The 23566-nt window shown below is 40.4% G+C and overlaps 1 protein-coding gene across 10 annotated transcripts in view; it reads right to left on the bottom strand.

Annotated features, from left to right (window-relative positions):
* UBE4B (ubiquitination factor E4B) overlaps positions 1–23566 on the bottom strand; it is a 140783-nt gene that overhangs the window by 104294 nt on the left and 12923 nt on the right. The window contains exon 1 of one of the 10 annotated variants that reach the window (XR_009047532.1): positions 20743–20920. The exons of the other annotated variants lie outside the window; for them this stretch is intronic. The gene's annotated coding sequence lies outside the window, so the exon portion shown is untranslated. Of the gene's footprint in view, positions 1–20742; positions 20921–23566 lie in introns of those variants that run through there. 10 annotated transcript variants of the gene reach the window in all.

The raw sequence follows: 23566 nt of genomic DNA, 5'->3' as shown, positions 1-23566 counted from the left end.
GGTTAGGATGACAATTTGAGAGATGTCAGCTTCTAGTTGGCACATAAAGCCACGAGACAGAGTAAGACAGCCTAGGTAGGGAGTGTAGGCAGAGGTTAAGAAGTCTGAGGATGAAGCCCTACCACACAGCAATGGTGGAAGTTGGGGACATGAGGTACGACCAATACAGGAGACTGATAAAGTAGTAGCAAGAGACTAGGGCTAGCTCTCTAAAAGAACTGAGACTGGCTTCCTAGAAACTAATCAGGATTTCAAGAAAGAGTGATTATTGATTTGGCAGTGAGCTGGCACTTTCACTGTGATGGAACCCTGGGGATGGAAGCTTGATTGGAGTGGGTCCAAGGAAGATGGGAAGGAAAAAAACTGGAGACAGGAAGTACAGACTTCTTAGAATTTTTGCTATTAAAAAAAGGGTGGATAAATGGGGGCGGGGGGAGCAGATGAGGGAAGGCAGGGTCTAGAGAGGTTTTGCTTGTTTGTTTTCAAAGATGGCAGAGAGTACAGCATGACTCATGCTGATAGGAAAAGATGGTGACACAAAAGGGACCACACCAGATGTGATGGTGGGAGCTTGCACTCGCTCTCCTCTGACTGCCTTCATTTTCTCACTGGAAGTGGAATCAAGGCCATCAGCTGAGAGGAGAGGGCAGAAAGAGGAGTTAGGGGTTTAAAGAGGGAAGAGAAGGTATAAAGTAGTCATCTGGAAGAGAGAGAATGAACGTACTAAGGAAATGAAGTAGAACTGCCAGTCGGGCAGTGCTAAATAACCAGGCTCGTGACTGTGGAGACTGGTGATCACGGATTCAAAATGAACCAAATGAGACCATTCAAGACGGCGGTATATTCGTCTCCAGCCACATACAGCTTCGTGGTGAAGGGTAGGCAGAAAGTTGGATCGAACCCCAGCTGCCAGGCAGTAGGTTAGAGGGAGAGAGGAACAAGGGAACTGAGAGAGTACACAAAGGAGGGATGACGATGAAGGTCCAGGGTCCACCCTGATGGAGAGGAGAAGTGTGGGTGTAAGGGGGGACGGCAGATGGGCTGTAGATCCCAGTGTGGCTGAATTTAAGACATGATAAGTGTGGTTTAGGACTTCCCTGGCGGTCCAGCACCCTTGGCACTTTCACTGCCGTGGCCCGGGGTTCAATTCCTGGTTGGGGAACTAAGATCCCGCAAGCCATGCGGCCCAGCCAAAATAAAGAAAAAGGGAAGGGAAAAAAAAAAAAGAGGGGACTCCCTGGTGGTCCAGTGGTTAAGAATACACCTTCCAACGCAGGGGATTCAGTTTCGACCCTTGGAACTAAGATCCATTATGCCGCGGGGCAACTAAGCCCACACACTGCAACAAAGAGCCCATGTGCTGCAACTAAGACCTGATGCAGCCAAAAAATTTAAAAAATAAATAAAATAAATAAAAATACAGAAAATGGATTTGCTAGAAAGAGAAAGAAAGAAAGAAACGAAGGAAGGGAGGGAGGGAGGGAGGGAGTGAGGAAGGAAGGAAGGAAGGAAGGAAGGAAGGAAGGAAGGAAGGAAGGAAGAAAGAGAAAGGAAGGAAGGGAGGGAGGGAGGGAGGGGGAGAGAGAGAGAGAGAGAGAGAGAGAGAGAGAGAGAGAAAGAAAGAAAGAAAGAAAGAAAGAAAGGAAGAAAGAAAGAAAAAGACAGAAAAAAAAGAAATGTGGTTTAGTGGAGTGAAATGAACCTAGGAAACCTGCATGCTGGTGCCCCATAGACTGGCTGTCCTTGGTGTGATGCTGAGTAACACACTTAACTCTTCCTTCTCTCTCTCTCTCTTTTTTTAAATTTTTATCAGTAATAGTTGATTTACACTGTTGTGTTAGTTTTTGCTGTACAGCAAAGTGAATCTGCAATACATACATATATATCCACTCTTTTTTTATTCTTTTGCCATATAGGCCATTACAGGGTATTGAATAGAGGTCCCTGTGCTATACAGTAGGTCCTTCTTAATTACCTATTTTATATATAACACTTAACTCTTTAGAGCCACCAATTACTCAGCTAGAAAACAGAGATAATCAACTCAGCCTCAAACAGCTTTCACAGGTAACTGTTATGATTAAGTGGGATGGCATACGTAAAAGTGCTTTAAGAACCACAGGCAAAGCTCATTAATTGTGTTATTCCTACACTGGAATCTGTAGAGCAATCAAAGGAATGAACTTGTGCTCGATGCCACCAGCTGGATGACCCTCACAAACAATACTAAGCAAAAAAAGCCAGACATGAAAAACTAAAGACTAAACAAAACAATTAAGAAAATGGTAATAGGAACATACATATCGATAATTACCTTGAATGTAAATGGACTAAATGCACCAACCAAAAGACACAGACTGGCTGAATGGATACAAAAACAAGACCCAAATATATGCTGTCTACAAGAGACCCACTTCAGACCTAGGGACACGTACAGACTGAAAGTGAGGGGATGGAAAAAGATATTCCATGCAAATGGAAATCAAAAGAAAGCTGCAGTAGCAATACTCAGATAAAATAGACTTTAAAATAAAATGTTACAAGAGACAAGAAAGGACACTACATAATGATCAAGGGATCAATCCAAGAAGAGGAGATAACAATTATAAATATATATATACCCAATATAGGAGCACCTCAATACATAAGGCAAATGCTAACAACTATGAAAGAGGAAATCGACAGTAACACAATCATAGTGGGGGACTTTAACACCCCACTGACACCAATGGACAGATCATCCACACAGAAAATTAATAAGGAAACACAAGCTTTCAATAACACAATAAATCAGCTTGATTTAATAGATACTACAGGACATTACATCCAAAAACAGCAGATTACACGTTCTTCTCAAGGGCACGTGGAACATTCTCCAGGATAGATCACATTCTGGGTCACAAATCAAGCCTTGGTATACTGAAGAAAACTGAAATCGTATCAAGCATCTTTTCCAACCACAACACTATAAGATTAGAAATCAATTACAGGAAAAAAACTGTAAAAAACATAAACACATGGAGGCTAAACAATACACTACTAAATAACCAAGAGATCACTGAAGAAATCAAAGAGGAAATCAAAAAATACCTAGAGACAAATGACAATGAAAACACAATGATCCAAAACCTATGGGATGCAGCAAAGGCAGTTCTAAGAGGGAAGTTTATACCAATACAATCCTACCTCAAGAAACAAGAAAAATCCCAAATAAACAATCTAAACTCACACCTAAAGAAACCAGAGAAAGAAGAGCAAACAAAACCCAAAGTGAGTAGACGCAGAGAAATCATAAAGATCAGAGCAGAAATAAATGAAATAGAAACAAAGAAAACAATAGCAAAAATCAATAAAACTAAAAGCTGGTTCTTTGAGAAGATAAATAAAATTGATAAACCTCTAGCAAGACTCACCAAGAAAAAGAGGGAGAGGACTCAAATCAATAAAATTAGAAAGGAAAAGGAGAAGTTACAACAGACACCGCAGAAATAAAAAGCACCGTAAGAGATTACTACAAGCAACTATATGCCAATAAAATGGACAACCTGGATGAAATGGACAGATTCTTAGAAAGGTATAACCTTCCAAGAATGAATCAGGAAGAAATAGAAAATATGAACAGACCAATCACAAGTAATGAAACGGAAACGGTGATTAAAAATCTCCCAACAAACAAAAGTCCGGGACCAGATGGATTCACAGGTGAATTTTATCAAACATTTACAGAAGAGCTAACACCCATCCTTCTCAAACTCTTCCAAAACATTGCAGAGGAAGGAACACTCCCAACGCATTTTATGAGGCCTCCATCATCCTGATACCAAAACCAGACAAAGATACTACAAAAAAAGAAAACTACAGACCAATATCACTGATGAATTTAGATGCAAAAATCCTCAACAAAATACTAGCCAACACAATCCAACAACACATTAAAAGGATCATACACTGTGATCAAGTGGGCTTTATCCCTAGAATACAAGGATTCTTTAATATATGCAAATGAATGTGATACACCATATTAACAAACTGAAGGACAAAAACTATATGATCATCTCAATAGAGGCAGAAAAAGCTTTTGACAAAAATCAACACCCATTTGTGATAAAAACTCTCCAGAAGGTGGGCACAGAGGGAACCTACCTCAACATAATAAAGGCCATAGACGACAAACCCATAGCAAACATCATTTTCAATGGTGAAAAACTGAAAGCATTCCCTCTGAAATCAGGAACAAGACAAGGATATCCACTCTCTCCACTACTATTCAACATAGTTTTGGAAGTCCCTGGCACAGAAATCAGAGAAGAAAAATAAATAAAAGGAATCCAAATTGGAAAAGAAGAAGTAAAACTGTCACTGTTTGCAGAAGACATGATACTACACATAGAAAATCCTAAAGATGCCACCAGAAAATTACTTTCGCTAATCAGTGCATTTGGTAAAGTTGCAGGATACAAAATTAACACAGAGAAATATCTTGCATTTCTATACACCAACAATGAAAGATCAGAAAGAGAATTTAAGGAAACAATCCCATTCACCATTGCAACAAAAAGAATACCTAGAAATAAACCTAACTAAGGAGGTGAAAGACCTGTACTCAGAGAACTATATAACGCTAATGAAAGAAACCAAAGATAACACAAACAGATGGAGAGATATACCATGTTCTTGGATTGGAAGAATTAACACTGTGAAAATGACTATCCTACCCAAAGCAATCTACAGATTCAATGCAATCCCCATCAAATTACCAATGGCTTTTTTTTTTACAGAACTAGAACAAAAAATCCTAAAATCTGTATGGAGACACAAAAGACCCCAAATAGCCAAAACAATCTTGAGGGGGAAAAATGGAGTTGGAGGAATCAGACTCCCTGACTTCAGACTATACTATAAAGCTACAATAATCAAGACAATATGGTACGGACACAAAACCAGAAATATAGAACAATGGAACAAGATAGAAAGCCCAGAGATAAACTATAGTCAACTAATCCATGACAAAGGCAGCAAGGATTTACAGTGGAGAAAAGGCAGCCTCTTCAATAAGTGGTGCTGGGAAAACTGGACAGCTACATGTAAAAGAACGAGATTAGAACACTCCCTAACACCATACACTAAAATAAACTCCAAATGCATTAAAGATCTAAATGTAAGGCCAGACACTATAAAACTGCCAGAGGAAAACATAGGAAGAACACTCTTTAACATAAATCACAGCAAGATCTTTTTTGACCCACCTGCTAGAGTAATGGAAATAAAAACAAAAATAAATAAGTGGGACCTAATGAAACGTCAAAGCTTCTGCACAGCAAAGGAAACTATAAGCAAGAAGAAAAGACAGTCCTCAGAGTGGGAGAAAATACTTGCAAACGAATCAACACACAAAGGATTAATCTCCAAAATATATAAACAGTTCATCCAGCTCAATATCAAAAAAACAAGCAACCCAATCAAAAAATGGGCAGAAGACCTAAATAGGCATTTCTCCAAAGACGACATACGGATGGCCAAGAGGCACATGAAAAGCTGCTCAACATCACTAATTTCTAGAGAAATGCAAATCAAAACTACAATGAGGTATCACCTCACACCAGTCAGAATGGGAATCATCGGAAAATCTACAAACAGTAAATGCTGGAGAAGGTGTGGAGAAAAGGGAACCCTCTTGCACTGTTGGTGGGAATGTAAATTGATACAGCCGCTACGGAGAATAGTATGGAGGTTCCTTGAAAAACTAAAAACAGAGTTACCATATGACCCAGCAATCCCACTGCTGGGCATATACCCAGAGAACACCATCATTCAAAAAGACACATGCACTCCAATGTTCATTGCAGCACTATTTACAATAGCCAAGACATGGAAGCAACCTAAATGTCCATCAACAGAGGAATGGATAAAGAAGATGTGGTACATATATACAATGGAATATTACTCAGCTGTAAAAAGCAAGGAAACTGGGACATTTCTAGAGACATGGATGGACTTGGAGACCGTCATACAGAGTGAAGTGAGTCAGAAAGAGAAAAACAAAAATCATATATTAACACATATACACAGAATATAGAAAAATGGTACAGATCAACTGGTTTGCAAGGCAGAAATAGAGACACAGATATAGAGAATAAACATATGGACATCAAGTGGGGAAAGTGGGATGGGTTGGGGTGGGATAAACTGGGAGATTGGGATTGCCATATATACATTATTAATAAGAAAAAAAATCAAATTGTACACTTTAAACATATGCAGTTTATTGTATGTCAATTGTATCTCAATAGAAGCTCTTAAAGAAAAAAAACAAAAAAGAAAAACCAAAGACTGCATGATTCCATTTAGATAAATTCAAAAACAAGGAAAACTATAACATTAGTCAGGATAGTGGTGACCTTTGGCAGGTGTGGGGGTGGAAGATGACTGAGGGAGGCATGAGTGCATTTTGGGTGCTGGTAATGTTTTTTTAACAAGATGCTAACTTTACAGGTGTGTCCACTTCGTGACAATTCATTGAGTTGTATACTTACAACTATGGGTAGTGAGTTCAGGGGTATTCATCCTATTATTCTTCATAACTTATACGTTAAGTATAGTCTTTTATATGTTTCAAATAGGATATAATTTTAAAAAATAAATCCTACTTATCCTTCAGAGGCCCACTGGAAATGCTACATTCTTTATGAGAATTCTACATTTTTTAAAATTTAGTGTAAATTAAAATACCTTATACAAACACTGTACTTACTACCTGATACTGAAATTAAGGCAGTATTTTAATTTTTAAATGTGCTTGTGTATACACACCAATACAATAAAAGAGACTTTAAATTTTCATGGAAACCAGCATTTGGGTATTTGCTAGAAGCTTCATTACTTTAGAGGCAGCTAAACTTAAGAGCCCATGCTTGACTTGAAATTCAAATTCAACCTTTACTACTCACTACCTAAGCAGGCTCAAGAGAAGTTGCCTGACCTCTTTGGGCTTCCATTTCCAAATCTGTACAATGTGGATAAACAGCACCTTCCTCAGAGAGCTGTGTGAAAACCACCACTTTGCCCTGTTCTCTAATTCATTTTATTTTCATGGCTCTTACCTGACCTGCTACATAAGTGATGTTTCTTTGTGTGTTGCATGTTCACCATCCTCCTACTCTAAGTCTCCTCAGGCCAGGACTTTTCTCAGTTTTTTCTCTAATGTCTTATCTGTGCCTAGAAGAGCGCCTGAAACACAGTAGGTACTCTTTAAATATTTGCTGAATGAATGAAAGAATAAATGAAAAATATGCATTGCACATAAAATTTACTGTTTATGGAATAATAATATTACCTTTGAAAAAGCTCACACATTGATTTTGAAAAAAAAAAAAAAAAAAAATGCAGCCACTTTAAATCTAGGTGCCAAGTTCAGCCAGAGATGTTAAATTCAGATGTTCTCCTCAGTGATATAAACATAGAATAGATGCCCTGACTCACTGCAATATGGACTTGAAGGAAATTTTCCAAGAAGAAAGATTTCCACTGTGCTGGTATTCCCCAATCCCTCCCCACCACCACTCCACAAACAGAGGTTCAAAAAAAAAACAGAAGAAGAATCAAGACTTTGTGGACTACTAAGGGAGACAGTGGAGTGGAGTAAGGAAAAGGGGCAGGTTCACGTATAACATGAGCTGGTAGGAGGTGACTGGCAGAACCTGTCCTAACCTCCCATCTTAAAGACCTACTGGGAAAGGGAGAAACAGCCATGAATGGGGCAGTGCTCTGGGCAGCCCCACAGCAACACCCTCAGTAGAAGACAATGCCCTTCAGTGGACCGACCACTTCCACCATGGTGGTGGCTTTGAACTGGTTTAGCAAACTGAGGACCCTGGGAATTTCTGGACTGGAGACTCCCAAGAGAATGGCTTTGAGCAATCGCAGGTACGAAGGCCCATCTAATTAACTTTACTATTAAGAGACGTGACCTCACTTTTATCACAAGCAGAACATATGAGACACAAACTAAAAATAGTCCCAACACACCAAACTGTTGTTTAACTTTCTTCTCTTCGCTTACTCTACTTTATACATAAGCCCATAAGATTGGTAGAATCTCTTTTAAGTTAAGCAAAAGTCTTTTTTAAAAAGAACTGTTTTCCTAGATGTCACAGAGAGAAAAAAACCAAAAGCATAAAAAAGGAACTTCCAATTCCTCAACTTATGTCCTAAACCACAACTCAAACCCAAACATACTGATCATGAAATCTCATTCCTAGAGCTTATATTGTCTTGACTGTTTCAGTTCTTATTTCACAAATGACATTAAAATAGGGGTTTCCCAGAAATTCCCTGGTGATCAACTGGTCAGGACTCAGCGTTTTCACGGCCTTGGGCCCTGGGGCCCACTGCAGGGGCACAGGTTCGATCCCTGGTTGGGGAACTAAGATCCCGAAAGCCATGCGGCACAGCCAAAAAGTAATAATAATAAAATTTTTTAAGGATTAAAAAAATAAAATAAAACAGGTTTCCCTGGAACTGTTCTATCCTGATACAGCATTTCCTACCCTCACGTTTCTGATTAACTAAAAATAGATTCAAAACAGCCTCTGTTCAAAACAGCAGGGGCCATTGTGGTGACATGAGGTAGAAGTTAAGACAGGATGGGCCAAACTGTTCCTCCTATTTTTAGCGTTTGTATGGGGAAAAGTAAGTCCAAAAGGCATTGTTTTAAATTTAGTAAATAGTCACTCTACAAAAGCATCATACTCTTCCAAATTATTAAATTCTAAAATATTAAATTCCAACATAAAGAAAAACACTTTCAAATATTTACTCTTTGGGCTGGTGTCCTAGAGATACCTCCTATTTTGATCATTGTAGGTTTTATTTTCTTTCTCAACAGCTGGTCATATCTAAACGTTATAAAATGTATCACAGTGACCTGGAAGACAGAATGGTGATAATCACTGATGCGGAAAAGAATAAAGAAAAAAGAATGAAAAGAACTGAAGACAGCCTAAGAGACCTCTGGGACAACGTTAAACACACCAACATTTGCATTATAGGGGTCCCAGAAGGAGAAGAGAGAGAGAAAGGACCCGAGAAGATACTGGAAGAGATTATAGTTGAAAACTTCCCGAACATGGGAAAGGAAATAGCTACCCAAGTCCAGAAGTGCAGAGAGTCCCAGGCAGGACTAATCCAAGGAGACACACACCAAGACATATAGTAGTCTAATTGACAAAAATTAAAGACAGAGAAAAGTTACTAAAAGCAACAAGGGAAAAACGACAAATAACATACAAGGGAACTCCCATCAGGTTAACAGCTGATTTCTCAGCAGAAACTCTGCAAGCCAGAAGGGAGTGGCATGATATACTTCAAGTGATGAAAGAGAAGAACCTACAACCAAGAATACTCTACCCAGCAAGGATCTCATTCAGATTCGATGGAGAAATCAAAAGCTTTACAGACAAACAACAGCTAAGAGAATTCAGCACCACCAAGCCAGCCCTACAACAAATGCTAAAGAAACTTCTGTAAGTGGGAAACATAAAAGAGGAAAAGGACCTACAAAAACATAAACAAAACAATTAAGAAAACGGTAATAGGAACATACATATCGATAATTACCTTGAATGTAAATGGACTAAATGCACCAACCAAAAGACACAGACTGGCTGAATGGATACAAAAACAAGACCCATATATATGCTGTCTACAAGAGACCCACTTCAGACCTAGGGACATAAAAAGACTGAAAGTGAGGGGATGGAAAAAGATATTCCATGCAAATGTAAATCAAAAGAAAGCTGGAGTAGCAATACTCATATCAGATAAAATAGACTTCAAAATAAAAAATGTTACAAGAGACAAGAAAGGACACTACATAAAGATCGAGGGATCAATCCAAGAAGAGGAGATAACAATTATAAATATATGCACCCAATATAGGAGTATCTCAATACATAAGGCAAATGCTAACAACTATGAAAGAGGAAATCGACAGTAACACAATCATAGTGGGGGACTTTAACACCCCACTGACACCAATGGACAGATCATCCACACAGAAAATTAATAAGGAAACACAAGCTTTCAATAACACAATAAATCAGCTTGATTTAATAGATATCTACAGGACATTACATCCAAAAACAGCAGATTACACGTTCTTCTCAAGGGCACGTGGAACATTCTCCAGGATAGATCACATTCTGGGTCACAAATCAAGCCTTGGTATACTGAAGAAAACTGAAATCGTATCAAGCATCTTTTCCAACCACAACACTATAAGATTAGAAATCAATTACAGGAAAAAAACTGTAAAAAACATAAACACATGGAGGCTAAACAATACACTACTAAATAACCAAGAGATCACTGAAGAAATCAAAGAGGAAATCAAAAAATACCTAGAGACAAATGACAATGAAAACACAATGATCCAAAACCTATGGGATGCAGCAAAGGCAGTTCTAAGAGGGAAGTTTATACCAATACAATCCTACCTCAAGAAACAAGAAAAATCCCAAATAAACAATCTAAACTCACACCTAAAGAAACCAGAGAAAGAAGAGCAAACAAAACCCAAAGTGAGTAGACGCAGAGAAATCATAAAGATCAGAGCAGAAATAAATGAAATAGAAACAAAGAAAACAATAGCAAAAATCAATAAAACTAAAAGCTGGTTCTTTGAGAAGATAAATAAAATTGATAAACCTCTAGCAAGACTCACCAAGAAAAAGAGGGAGAGGACTCAAATCAATAAAATTAGAAAGGAAAAGGAGAAGTTACAACAGACACCGCAGAAATAAAAAGCACCGTAAGAGATTACTACAAGCAACTATATGCCAATAAAATGGACAACCTGGATGAAATGGACAGATTCTTAGAAAGGTATAACCTTCCAAGAATGAATCAGGAAGAAATAGAAAATATGAACAGACCAATCACAAGTAATGAAACGGAAACGGTGATTAAAAATCTCCCAACAAACAAAAGTCCAGGACCAGATGGATTCACAGGTGAATTTTATCAAACATTTACAGAAGAGCTAACACCCATCCTTCTCAAACTCTTCCAAAACATTGCAGAGGAAGGAACACTCCCAACGCATTTTATGAGGCCTCCATCATCCTGATACCAAAACCAGACAAAGATACTACAAAAAAAGAAAACTACAGACCAATATCACTGATGAATTTAGATGCAAAAATCCTCAACAAAATACTAGCCAACACAATCCAACAACACATTAAAAGGATCATACACCATGATCAAGTGGGGTTTATCCCTGGGATGCAAGGATTCTTCAATACATGCAAATCGATCAATCTGATACACCATGTTAATAACTGAAGGATAAAAACTACATGATCATCACAATAGATGCAGAAAAAGCTTTTGACAAAAATCAACACCAATTTGTGATAAAAACTCTCCAGAAGGTGGGCACAGAGGGAACCTACCTCAACATAATAAAGGCCATATATGACAAACCCACAGCAAACATCATTCTCAATGGTGAAAAACTGAAAGCATTCCCTCTTAGATCAGGAACAAAACAAGGATGTCCACTCTCGCCACTACTTTCAACATAGTTTTGGAAGTCCTTGCCACAGAAATCAGAGAAGAAAAAGAAATAAAAGGAATCCAAATTGGAAAAGAAGAAGTAAAACTGTCACTGTTTGCAGATGACATGATACTACACATAGAAAATCCTAAAGATGCCACCAGAAAACTACTTGAACTAATCAGTGCATCTGGTAAAGTTGCGGGATACAAAATTAACACAGAGAAATATCTTGCATTTCTATACACCAACAATGAAAGATCAGAAAGAGAATTTAAGGAAACAATCCCATTCACCACTGCAACAAAAAGAATAAAATACCTAGGAATAAACCTAACCAACGAGGTAAAAGACCTGTACTCAGAAAAGTATAAGCCACTAATGGAAGAAATCAAAGACGATACAAACAGATGGAGGGATATACCATGTTCTTGGGTTGGAAGAATCAACACTGTGAAAATGACTATCCTACCCAAAGCAATCTACAGATTCAATGCAATCCCCATCAAATTATCAATGGCATTTTTTTTTACAGAACTAGAACAAAAAATCCTAAAATCTGTATGGAGACACAAAAGACCCCAAATAGCCAAAACAATCTTGAGGGGGAAAAAATGGAGTTGGAGGAATCAGACTCCCTGACTTCAGACTATACTATAAAGCTACAATAATCAAGACAATATGGTACGGACACAAAACCAGAAATATAGAACAATGGAACAAGATAGAAAGCCCAGAGATAAACTATGGTCAACTAATCCATGACAAAGGCAGCAAGGATTTACAATGGAGAAAAGGCAGCCTCTTCAATAAGTGGTGCTGGGAAAACTGGACAGCTACATGTAAAAGAACGAGATTAGAACACTCCCCAACACCATACACTAAAATAAACTCCAAATGCATTAAAGATCTAAATGTAAGGCCAGATACTATAAAACTGCTAGAGGAAAACATAGGAAGAACACTCTTTAACATAAATCACAGCAAGATCTTTTTTGACCCACCTGCTAGAGTAATGGAAATAAAAACAAAAATAAATAAGTGGGACCTAATGAAACGTCAAAGCTTCTGCACAGCAAAGGAAACTATAAGCAAGAAGAAAAGACAGTCCTCAGAGTGGGAGAAAATATTTGCAAACGAATCAACACACAAAGGATTAATCTCCAAAATATATAAACAGTTCATCCAGCTCAATATCAAAAAAACAAGCAACCCAATCAAAAAATGGGCAGAAGACCTAAATAGGCATTTCTCCAAAGACGACATACGGATGGCCAAGAGGCACATGAAAAGCTGCTCAACATCACTAATTTCTAGAGAAATGCAAATCAAAACTACAATGAGGTATCACCTCACACCAGTCAGAATGGGAATCATCGGAAAATCTACAAACAGTAAATGCTGGAGAAGGTGTGGAGAAAAGGGAACCCTCTTGCACTGTTGGTGGGAATGTAAATTGATACAGCCACTATGGAGAACAGTATGGAGGTTCCTTGAAAAACTAAAAACAGAGTTACCATATGACCCAGCAATCCCACTGCTGGGCATATACCCAGAGAACACCATCATTCAAAAAGACACATGCACTCCAATGTTCACTGCAGCACTATTTACAATAGCCAGGACACGGAAGCAACCTAAATGTCCATCAACAGAGGAATGGATAAAGAAGATGTGGTACATATATACAATGGAATATTACTCAGCTGTAAAAAGCAAGGAAACTGGGGCATTTCTAGAGACATGGATGGACTTGGAGACCGTCATACAGAGTGAAGTGAGTCAGAAAGAGAAAAACAAATACCGTATATTAACACATATACGCAGAATATAGAAAAATGGTACAAATCAACAGGTTTGCAAGGCGGAAATAGAGACACAGATGTAGAGGACAAACATATGGACACCAAGTGGGGAAAGCGGGGAGGGTTGGGGGGGAATGAACTGGGAGATTGGGATACCAAATTGTACACTCTAAATATATGCAGTTTATTGTATGTTAACTGTATCTCAATAAAAGTTCTAAAAAAAAACAAAAAAAGGCTATGACAATTTCACAATGTGCCTATATCTAAGCCCAACAACATACTTCAAAATAAATAATTCTAAGCTGAACAGCACAGCTCTGTGATCTAAAATTCACACGTTTCCTTTTATAATTCACAATTTTAAATTAATTTTTACTTAAAAGCTCCAAAAGTCTTGTCACTTAAATCCAGCCCCCCATTTTAAAGACTATATCAAACTCAGTCTACCACTGTCCCCCAATACACATGAGGCCAAAAATAAGAAAAAAATACTTTTTCTTTAAATCTTAACATTATAGCAAGAAATGACTTAAGAATTTAAGTCAAAGTTTTCAAGTGTTCACAAGTAAATGTCTCCTCTCTTCTCAATATAATCCTATTATCTCCTCTCCTCCAGAGAGGAAGTGAACACAGCACTCAAATAATACAGTTTTCTAGGTTGGTCACTGACTTAGCGAGGCTGCTGCAAACTCTTAAGACAAAAGAATAATTAATATTAATATGGGACTTCCTTGGTAGCACAGTGGTTAAGAATCCCCCTGCCAATGCAGGGGACTTGGGTTCAAGCCCTGGTCGGGGAAGATCTCACATACCACAGACCAACTAAGCCGGTGTGCCACAACTACTGAGCCTGTGCTCAAGAGCCCATGAGCCACAACTTTTGAGCCTGTGCGCCTAGAGCCCATGCTCCACAACAAGAGAAGCCACTGCAAAGAGAAGCCTGAGCACAGCAACAAAGAGTAGCCCCTGCTTACTGCAACTAGAGAAAAGCCCATGCGAAGCCAATAAGTAAGTAAATAAATATATTTTTAAAAAAGAACAAATGAATTTATGTATAGGATGTTGGTATTTCAGATACTGTATTTATATTCTAACAGAATATTAGTAAACTTCGTCTTTGATGAGTGTGTATTTTGAAATAAAGAATATTTCTGCTTTCTGGTTTAAAGTATACAGAGTATCAATAAATAAAACAGGAAAAAAATGACACTTTATAAACACAATCTTGCCCCCCTAATTCAGTCCTTTGTTGGTTTATTAAGTGTCTACTTTGCACCAGCCACTGTAGCAGGCACTAAAAGTAAGACAACCCTGGAGTCAAAGCTATACCCTCAGGGATTTCCAGCTTCACTGGGGAACACACAAAAGAAAATCAACAATTATAATACGGCAAAATAAAGGCTGCACAAGATATAAGAGTAGAAAAAACACAAAGGAGGGGACTGCAACTCAGTCTGTAGCATCCGTTGTCACTTCACAGGGAGGTTACACATACATAGGTACATACACGTATAATATATACGTACATACACACACAGAGCTTAGTCATGCTGTATCTTTAAAAGAAAATGTGTTTTCTATTCACTTTGATACCTCCTGTCCTTAAAAGGAGGTATATTTTTATGTTATACGTATTTCACCACGGTATTTTTTTTTTTGAGTTGAAAAAGCGGGTTGAAAAAGCATTGTGATTCCATTTGGGTATACTTACATGACAACAGATATTAGTGCAAATGAAAGTGGCAAGGATACATAATAAATTTCTATTTTTTCCCCATCTTTCTTCTCCTTTCACACAATTTCTGATGAAGGGAATGAAACTGCTATTATTTCCTACTATGTCTATAAAATTGAAAACATTCAGATGAAAGTGCTGCTCTGCTTCAAACTGTCCTCACTCCAAGGACTCAGGATGACAAAGCTGCCTCTACAGTGAACACTGCCACTTGTCAAGGCAAAGGGAGAGGGGAGTGCACACTGCGTACTGGCCCAGAAGGGACCTACTCATTTCCGCTCGCATCTCATTGGCCAAAACAAGTCACATGGCCAGGCCTTCAGCCAGTGGGGCTGAGAAACGTGACCTCTGGCCAGGAAGGGGCAGAGAATATTTTGGCAATAGCACAGTCCAGTGCAGCGGGGGCCCCTTTTTCTTCAGTGCACACACTGTCCCGGCAGCGGGGGTCACTTCCTGTCCTGCTGCCTCTTCCTCCTCCTTGGCACACTCCTCTGCAAGACGACCGCCCAGCATCCCCTCCTCAGGTCTCTGCTCAAATGCCACCTTCTCAAGGAGGCCTTCCCTGGCCACCTCACATCTCCCATCTCTACTTTATGGTTCTCCGTACCTTCAAACAGTTCGGTCAAAATCAACACGTATGTGTACGTACGTACTTGTACATACACACACACACACACTCACTCTCTCTCTCTCTCACATACTGAGAAGTGAATATGGAAAAAGGCAATGCCAACAAATGATGGATCCAGGTGACTCAAACAACCTTTCTGCAGATTCGAACATTTTCAGATACAAACTTGAGAGAAAAATAAGGCCTACCAGTCCGGTCTGGGTTTTCTCTAGCCATGTTCAGCTGGACACAGCAGGCATGAAGCTGGAGCAGGCAGCGTTGCCCGTGAGTATGAGACAGAGGTGAGGTGATGCACGCTCTGCACGAGCAGTGACTACAGTGAGGCACAAACCCAAGACAAAGGAAGCCCTGGCAGCGTTAGGATTCCGGGTTCCAGTTCCTTCCCGTGATGCAGCTACCTTTCTGTCCCTGTGTTCAGAAGCAGGACCCCTGTATTCTTAAAATAAATCCCATTTTTTGCTTAAGCTGGATACGCTCCTCTATTACTTATTGTGTGCATGTTTATGAATACTTAATTCCCAGGACTTCCCTGGTGGTGCAGTGGTTAAGAATCCACCTGCCAATGCAGGGGACTTGGGTTCGAGCCCTGGTCCGGGAAGATCCCACATGCCACAGAGCAACTAAGCCCGTGCTCCACAAATACTGAGCCTGTGCTCTAGAGCCCAAGAGCCATAACTCCTGAGCCTATGTGCTGCAACTACTGATGCCTGCCCGCCTAGAGCCCGTGCTCCACCACAAGAGAAGCCACGGCAATGAGGAGTCCGTGCACTGCCATGAAGAGTAGGCCCCGCTCACCACTAGAGAACGCCCACGCACAGCAATGAAGACCCAACACACCCTAAAACAAATAAAATTTTTAAAAAAATACTCAATTTTCCAGAGACACGATCTGCAGTTCGTGCACAGAATATCACCTGGCTTTTTTTACTATGAGGTTTTCAGAACTCAAAATAACTTTCGCTAACTATAGTAACGTCATTTCTGAATCATCCCAGACAGTAATTTTGAAAATCAAGCAACATACAAATTCTACAACATACAAACACGCTGTGCATGTTACCTGACTAGAGCTGCTTCCTGAGGACAGGCAGGACTCGGCAGCGGAAGGGACGGGGAGCATCGGCCAAGGTGGGGAGGTTTTGTGAGAACCACAGTGTTCAGGGACTTCTGAGCTGCTTGTTAAGGGAGAGCGTGCATGGCCACACACAGCAAGGCACGAGGCAGGAGAGACAGGCTGGGGCAGGCCCATGGTGAGCTCTGAACACCATCCTAAGACTCAGCTTCTTCATGAAGGCAAGGAAGAGATTCGGGAGGAGTGACTGGTTGAGATTTATCTTTTTAAAGCACATCACTCCAGTTACCAAGTGGAGAATGGACTGAGGCGGGACAAAGCAAGCCTGGGTGAGAGGGGCACTGCAAGGGACAGTTTTGGGGATATTTAATGCGTATAATAATCAACAGAACTTGTCATTATTTTGGAAGTGAGATGTGAGGAAGGGTGGCGAGTTTAGATTTCAGGCCAGGATACCTAAGTAGATGGTAAAATTCCTAAAACTGAGAATACAGAGGGAGGAGTTTTTCAGAAGAGAAGACAACTTATGATTAGACTACTGGGTATGAGATGCCTGAAAGAACATCTAAACAGAAACCCCCTGTAGGCCGCTGACATTTGTTTTATTTATGGCTATCATTTCCTTGTTCTAACAAGCGTTGAAAGTGATTAACAAGAAAACACATAAAATACATTTTTAATTTAACTCAATTAACTTAAAATCAAATACTGATAGCTAAGGAAACCAGGACAGCAATAAGATGATGATAGAAAAAAATCAGATAAAGCCAGAAGGGAGATTAGTACACACTGCACATGCAGTTTATCAACACAGTATGCGAGCGACAACACGTATCACATAGCCAGTATCGGCAGATGCTAATGCCAAAATGTGATTCAGAGAAAGCAATTTTGGAGTGGCTCAAGTGAGGAAGGAGGGCCTCGCCTCACCTCTGTGGTGTGACTTGATTTGGGGATAGACTTTAGAGTACTGAGGGCAGGGATCTAAAACCTGAGGGTCATGAGGACCTCCAGTTTTGTTTTTGTTTTTTAATTAATTTATTGGCTGCGTTGGGTCTTCGTTGCTGCACTCAGGCTTTCTCTAGCTGCAGCGAGCAGGGGTTACTCTTGTTGTGGAGCATGGGCTCTAAGCAAGCAGGCTTCAGTAGTTGTGGCATATGGGCTCAGTAGTTGTGGCACACGGGCTTAGTAGCTCCACAGCATGTGGGATCTTCTCAGACCAGGGATCGAACCCACGTCCCCTGCATTGGCAGGCGGATTCTTAACTACTGTGCCACCAGGTAAGTCCCAGGACCTCTGGTTTTCATAAGATTTGTAAAGAGGTCTCTGACTCAAAGCAGATTAAAAATCACTCTCTCAGGGAATGAGTGGGCTGCACAGCCTTTACTGAATCCCCCATAAAAATGTGTTCTCAACAGAACTGATAGGCACTGAGCTGCAGCAAATTTTAGAAGCCTTTCAGCGATTCCCCAAAGCAGAGCCACGTGCAGAAGTACAGCAGGCTGAGAAGGCACGCGCCCTCACTGTCCTCCAGGATGGGGCGGCTGGAGATTTGGGTCCAGATCGTAGGCAGTAGATATGCACTTGCGAGTATTCAGTACCAATATTTACATGGTAGATAACTCTAGGTGACGAGAGCAGAACTTTGCTATCTGGTTCACATCCATCTCCTGAGGACTGCAGAATCGAGCACAGATCACAGGAACATTAAATAAGTATCTGGAGAATAAATGAGTGAAGGCTCAGTAACAGGGTATTCATTCACTCAACAAACACAACTTGAAGGTAGGGAATGAAGAGATGCAAGAATAGAACTCTGAGAAACATCATCATTGAAGGTATTCAGGAAAGAGCAGTCTGTGATGGAGACAGGAAAACTAGAAATCAAGAAAAGCTGTATACGCATGATATCTAAAGGAAGAGACTTTGAAAAAAAGAAGTGGTCACCACGGTCAAAAGCCAAAGAGAGGTTAAATAACACGTTCTGAAAAGTGTCAAGGGATCTGGCAATCTAGAAGTCACTGAGAGCCTTAGCAAGAGCAATCTGAGTGGAGTGATGAAGGCAAAAGCCTCCCCAAAAAGCAGAGGGAAGGAGGGTGACTGAAAAATGAGTGACCATAAGAGATCTACCCTTGTAAGAGTCTGGTCTGTGAAACTAGAGCCAAGGGATAAAGTGACAGCAAGAGGGGAATGCAGGACCAGAGATGGCATCTTATTTTTATAACTGGAGTGAACTGGAGATTTTTTTGAATCAAAATTTGTGATGCTGAGGAGGGAGGACTCCAGATAGAGCAGAGGTACAAAGGTGAGAAACAGCAGAGTATGTCAAGTCTATACACACAGAGAAAATCCAGGAAGGCAATCCCCCACAAGACTAACAATGGTCATCTCTGGGTAACAGAATACAGGTAATTCTTGCTTTTCCCTTTTTTTCTTTTTTCTTTTTAATTAATTAATTTATTTATTGGCTGCATTGAATCTTCGTTGCTGCACATGGGCTTTTTCCTCTAGTTGCAGAGAGTGGGGGCTACTCTTCATTGTGGTGCATGGGCTCCTCATTGCAGTGGCTTCTCTTGTTGCCGAGCATGGGATCTAGGTGCTCAGGCTACACTGGTTGTGGCACACGGGCTCAATAGCTGCGGCACACGGGCTCAACAGTTGTGGCGCATGGGCTTAGTTGCTCCACAGCATGTGGGATCTTCCTGGAGCAGGGCTGAAACCCATGTCCCCTGCATTGGCAGGCGGATTCCTAACTACTGCGCCACCAGGGAAGTCCCCCTTCCCTTTATTCTTGATTTTGGAAATCTTCAACAATGAATCAGGGGCTTCCCTGGTGGTGCAGAGATTAAGAATCCACCTGCCAATGCAGCGGACACAGGTTCGATCCCTGGGCCGAGAAGATCCCACATGCAGCGGAGCAACTCAGCCCGTGAGCCACAACTGATGAGCCCACGTGCTGCAACTACTGAAGCCTGTGCGCCTAGAGCCCATGCTCCACAGCAAGAGAAGGTACAGCAATGAGAAGCCCGAGCACTACAACAAAGAGTAGCCCCCGCTCACCACAGCTAGAGAAAGCCCGAGCACAGCAACAAAGACCCAACACAGCCAATAAATAAAAATAAAAATAAAATAAAATAAACAAACAACAAAAAAACAATGAATCAAGCAGAATTCAGTGAATCTATATGACTGAATTTATAATCAGAAAAAAAAAATTTAAATGAAGAGAGTAGGCTAGAAAAATTTCTAAAATCTTTTCACGTTCCAAAAATCTATGATTCTAGGGGGACAAAAAAATCATATGTTAGATTTAGTCTCCCAGTGGCAGGGGTGGGGGGGGGGGAGGAGAGGAGTATCCAACCTGGAAAAAAATAGTGGAAGAAAGTACAGACACCAAAATATGAACTATAGCTATCCTTGGATGGTGAGACTCTGAACAAAGATTTTGCTTTTACCTTCTGTTTCCTATTTTTATTTTTGCCTCATAATACAATGAACCTGAAGTACATTTAACTGCAAATTTGCAGTTCTCTACCCTTCCTTTAATAGCAAGGCATAAAAAGGAGGTATCAGAAGAAAGGAACAGACGGCTGGTCGCATTCCTGTGACTGTGCACTGTAAGATTTAACACATGAATTTAACAGCTCAACAAGCCCAGATCCCCATACTCCAAATAAAGGACCAAGCTCTCCAATCAGCTGAAAACTGCCACAGGACACACAAAGCACAGCAGAGACAACAGTAGACCATCACTGTCACCTCTGCAATCTGTTTTCCAATCACCTTCTGCTTCACTTTCCAGACTACCCACCCAACTCAAAAAATGTTTACTCAAAGCTACAAAAAGCCTGTGTTCTCTACTGCATTTCCTCTCCAAAGGATGATGACCATGCTCAGGACTGACTTCCACGTCAAAACCTTAAAGATCAGTGCTTTTACCCAAACGTTCCTCCCCAGCTCAAATGTGTCTCATACAGCAGGGGGACCATCCGTCCTGGCTCCCAGCAGTGCACTCCAGGTACTCCTGTCTCATCTTAACAGAGCCCCTTTCACTCTTGGAAGAGTCCAGGTTTGGACACGACCGTTTTGTGGTCACCCCGTCTGTCTGGCCGTCCTGCATTTGGCCCCCAGGCTGGTGCCCACTCTACTCCAGCACCTCTCTTCACCCTGCAGGGATCCCCTTCCCTGCAAAAGGAATGCAGACAAGGTGAGTTTATCTGATTTCTTCCATGAGTACTTTTCTAGTTGAGTAAATTTCTCAAAAATAGAGCACAAAATTCTTACAGAGGCCAAGTTCTAGGATCACTGGCAAAACACACAATTTTCAAACTATCTGTCTTTTGAACTCTACTACCTTGGCTGCTTTACCGTAGGAACCACACACCTACATAGCTAGCCTAACCACCAATCCCACAGTCTGGCTCACGACGAAGAAACGGTTTTACTGTCATTAGAAACGAGACTGTAAACTGTTTTGTCTTAGGGAGGAAAGAACATTTGACCCTTAATAATTCTCCAATGCCAGGCAGAGGTTACATGCTTTTCATTACGTGGAGTTTTATAAAGTGCAACAAAAATTATTAACATCAATACTTCCTGCATCTGATCAATAGCACAGAGAACACTGGGTATGCCTAAGCACGTTCTGCCAGAGGGCACGGGCTAAGGACCAAAGGCAAAGTATGCCTAATTATCAAAAAGACTTTGAGTCACCCCGTAACACTGACAATGTTAATTAATATTATTACTTCAAATTAAAATAATAGTTTATAATAATAAAGACTTCTAGATTCTTCATCAACATTTGATATTAGAGTGATTTTTTTTAAGAAAGTGTTCCACTTGAAAGTGAAACAAGGGACCAAGTGCAGTGGGTGGGTGAGTGAGTTCAGTCTTCTACAGGATGAGCTCTCGTGGGGCCACTCGGTCAAAATCCCAGCTATATGTAAAAAGCAATGAAACTGGGACATTTGTAGAGACCTGGATGGACCTAGAGACTGTCATACAGAGTGAAGAGAGTCAGAAAGAGAAAGACAAATATCGTATATGAACACGTATATGCAGAATATAGAAAAATGGTACAAATCAACACGTTTGCAAGGCAGAAACAGAGACACAGATGCAGACAACAAACATATGGACACCAAGTGGGGAAAGCGGGGAGGGTTGGGGGGGAATGAACTGGGAGACTGGGATACCAAATTGTACACTCTAAATATATGCAGTTTATTGTATGTTAACTGTATCTCAATAAAAGTTCTAAAAAAAAAAAGAAAATCCCAGGTGTACCCATTTCTAGCTGTGCTACCTCTCTGGGTCTTGGTTTCCCTGTTTAGAAGAAGGTGATGATATATATATCACTTATCTTGCAAGACAGTCATCAGAGATATAGGTAATGCAACATATCTCCTGAACTGGTCTCCATTTATTGGTGTACGGTCTATCTCCCCGCAGCACAATACAAAGAAAGCAGGGACTTGGTCTACTGTACTTGCAGCCACAGCCCCAGCAACTATAACAATGCCTACAGCAGAGAGCATTCAGTAAATATTTGTTGAACACATGAAGTGCCCTCCTGACACACAGTAAAGTCACTATTTTTTTTACAACTTCAGCCTCCGCGTTTTCGCCATCCTTTTGCTCTGTCCATCATCTTCCTTTTAGGCTCAAACACTGTTTTCCTTTGGCTTAGGGCTCTGTTTCACCCAAACAATAGGAATAAATAGCACAGCTACATTAGATCTGTGAAAAGCATCAGATCTGTTAGCTGGCTGTGAAATTAGGAGAAGCCACTAGAATCAAGAGCCGAACATTATACAGCAGAGAAACATCCTGAGGGTAGAAGCATTTTAATTGGATTTGATTTCTAAAACATGATTCTTACAGCTGCAATTTTGTGTCCTCACCAAAAACATCCCAAGTAATAGAGATGGTGTGGTCCCCGTTCTCATCTTTAATTCCACTTGGTTAAACAGACAAGATGAGGCTAGAGACCAAGCAGCAGCTACCTCTGATGCTCTTCCACAGAACGGCTTCTGGTCACTTAAAAATGACTGAGTGTGAAATATGCAGTATTAAACATTTTAAAGAATTTTCTGAAGCCTAGCTACGTGGAAAGAGTTTCTTAAATTGACTCACAAAGTCATTATTGCTGAAACAAAAGTGTAACTTCTTCTGGGGCAGGGTTCGGGTGTTTTCTCTAATCTCTACCAAAGTTCTATATTCACACCAACTCTGAATACTCCCTAAAGCCAATATTCTAGCAGATCTATAACAGCAGGGTTAGAGAAAACGGGCTCTTTCACAGGGAGAAAATACTGACTTCTAGCCACTTCATGTCCATCATATTCTTGGTATGAATAAAGGTTTCCTTCCTAACATGGATCATTACTATTTAAGTTCCTCCTACAGGATAAGCATCATCCTAAATGCCACTCGGCCCTTTTTAAAATCAGAAATGGTGACACTTTCACATAACCACCCCGTTCCAGTATGGGTGAATGTGCTTTGTTACCTGTCCACATCCACATCAAAAAAGACAAAGAGGTGCCTGATGGGACGCTTTCACAAGCGTATTTTCCACTTGGCATTCACTAAAATTCTCCCACTCACAAGCCATTCTAATCATAACATCTCAAGGCAAAAAGACTGCTTTATCCACATTTCCCTAGACCAGAAATCACAAACTATTTGAATATGAGGACATTTATACAAAGTAAAAAGGAACAAACAAACAAAAGCCCTTGCAGGTGAACAACCCATC

The sequence above is a fragment of the Hippopotamus amphibius genome, chromosome 1 (assembly GCF_030028045.1).
Source record: "Hippopotamus amphibius kiboko isolate mHipAmp2 chromosome 1, mHipAmp2.hap2, whole genome shotgun sequence".
In the NCBI taxonomy this organism is placed as follows: domain Eukaryota; kingdom Metazoa; phylum Chordata; class Mammalia; order Artiodactyla; family Hippopotamidae; genus Hippopotamus; species Hippopotamus amphibius.
The sequence above is the reverse complement of the archived record's forward strand: the minus strand, read 5'-3'. Positions and strand labels throughout refer to the sequence as shown.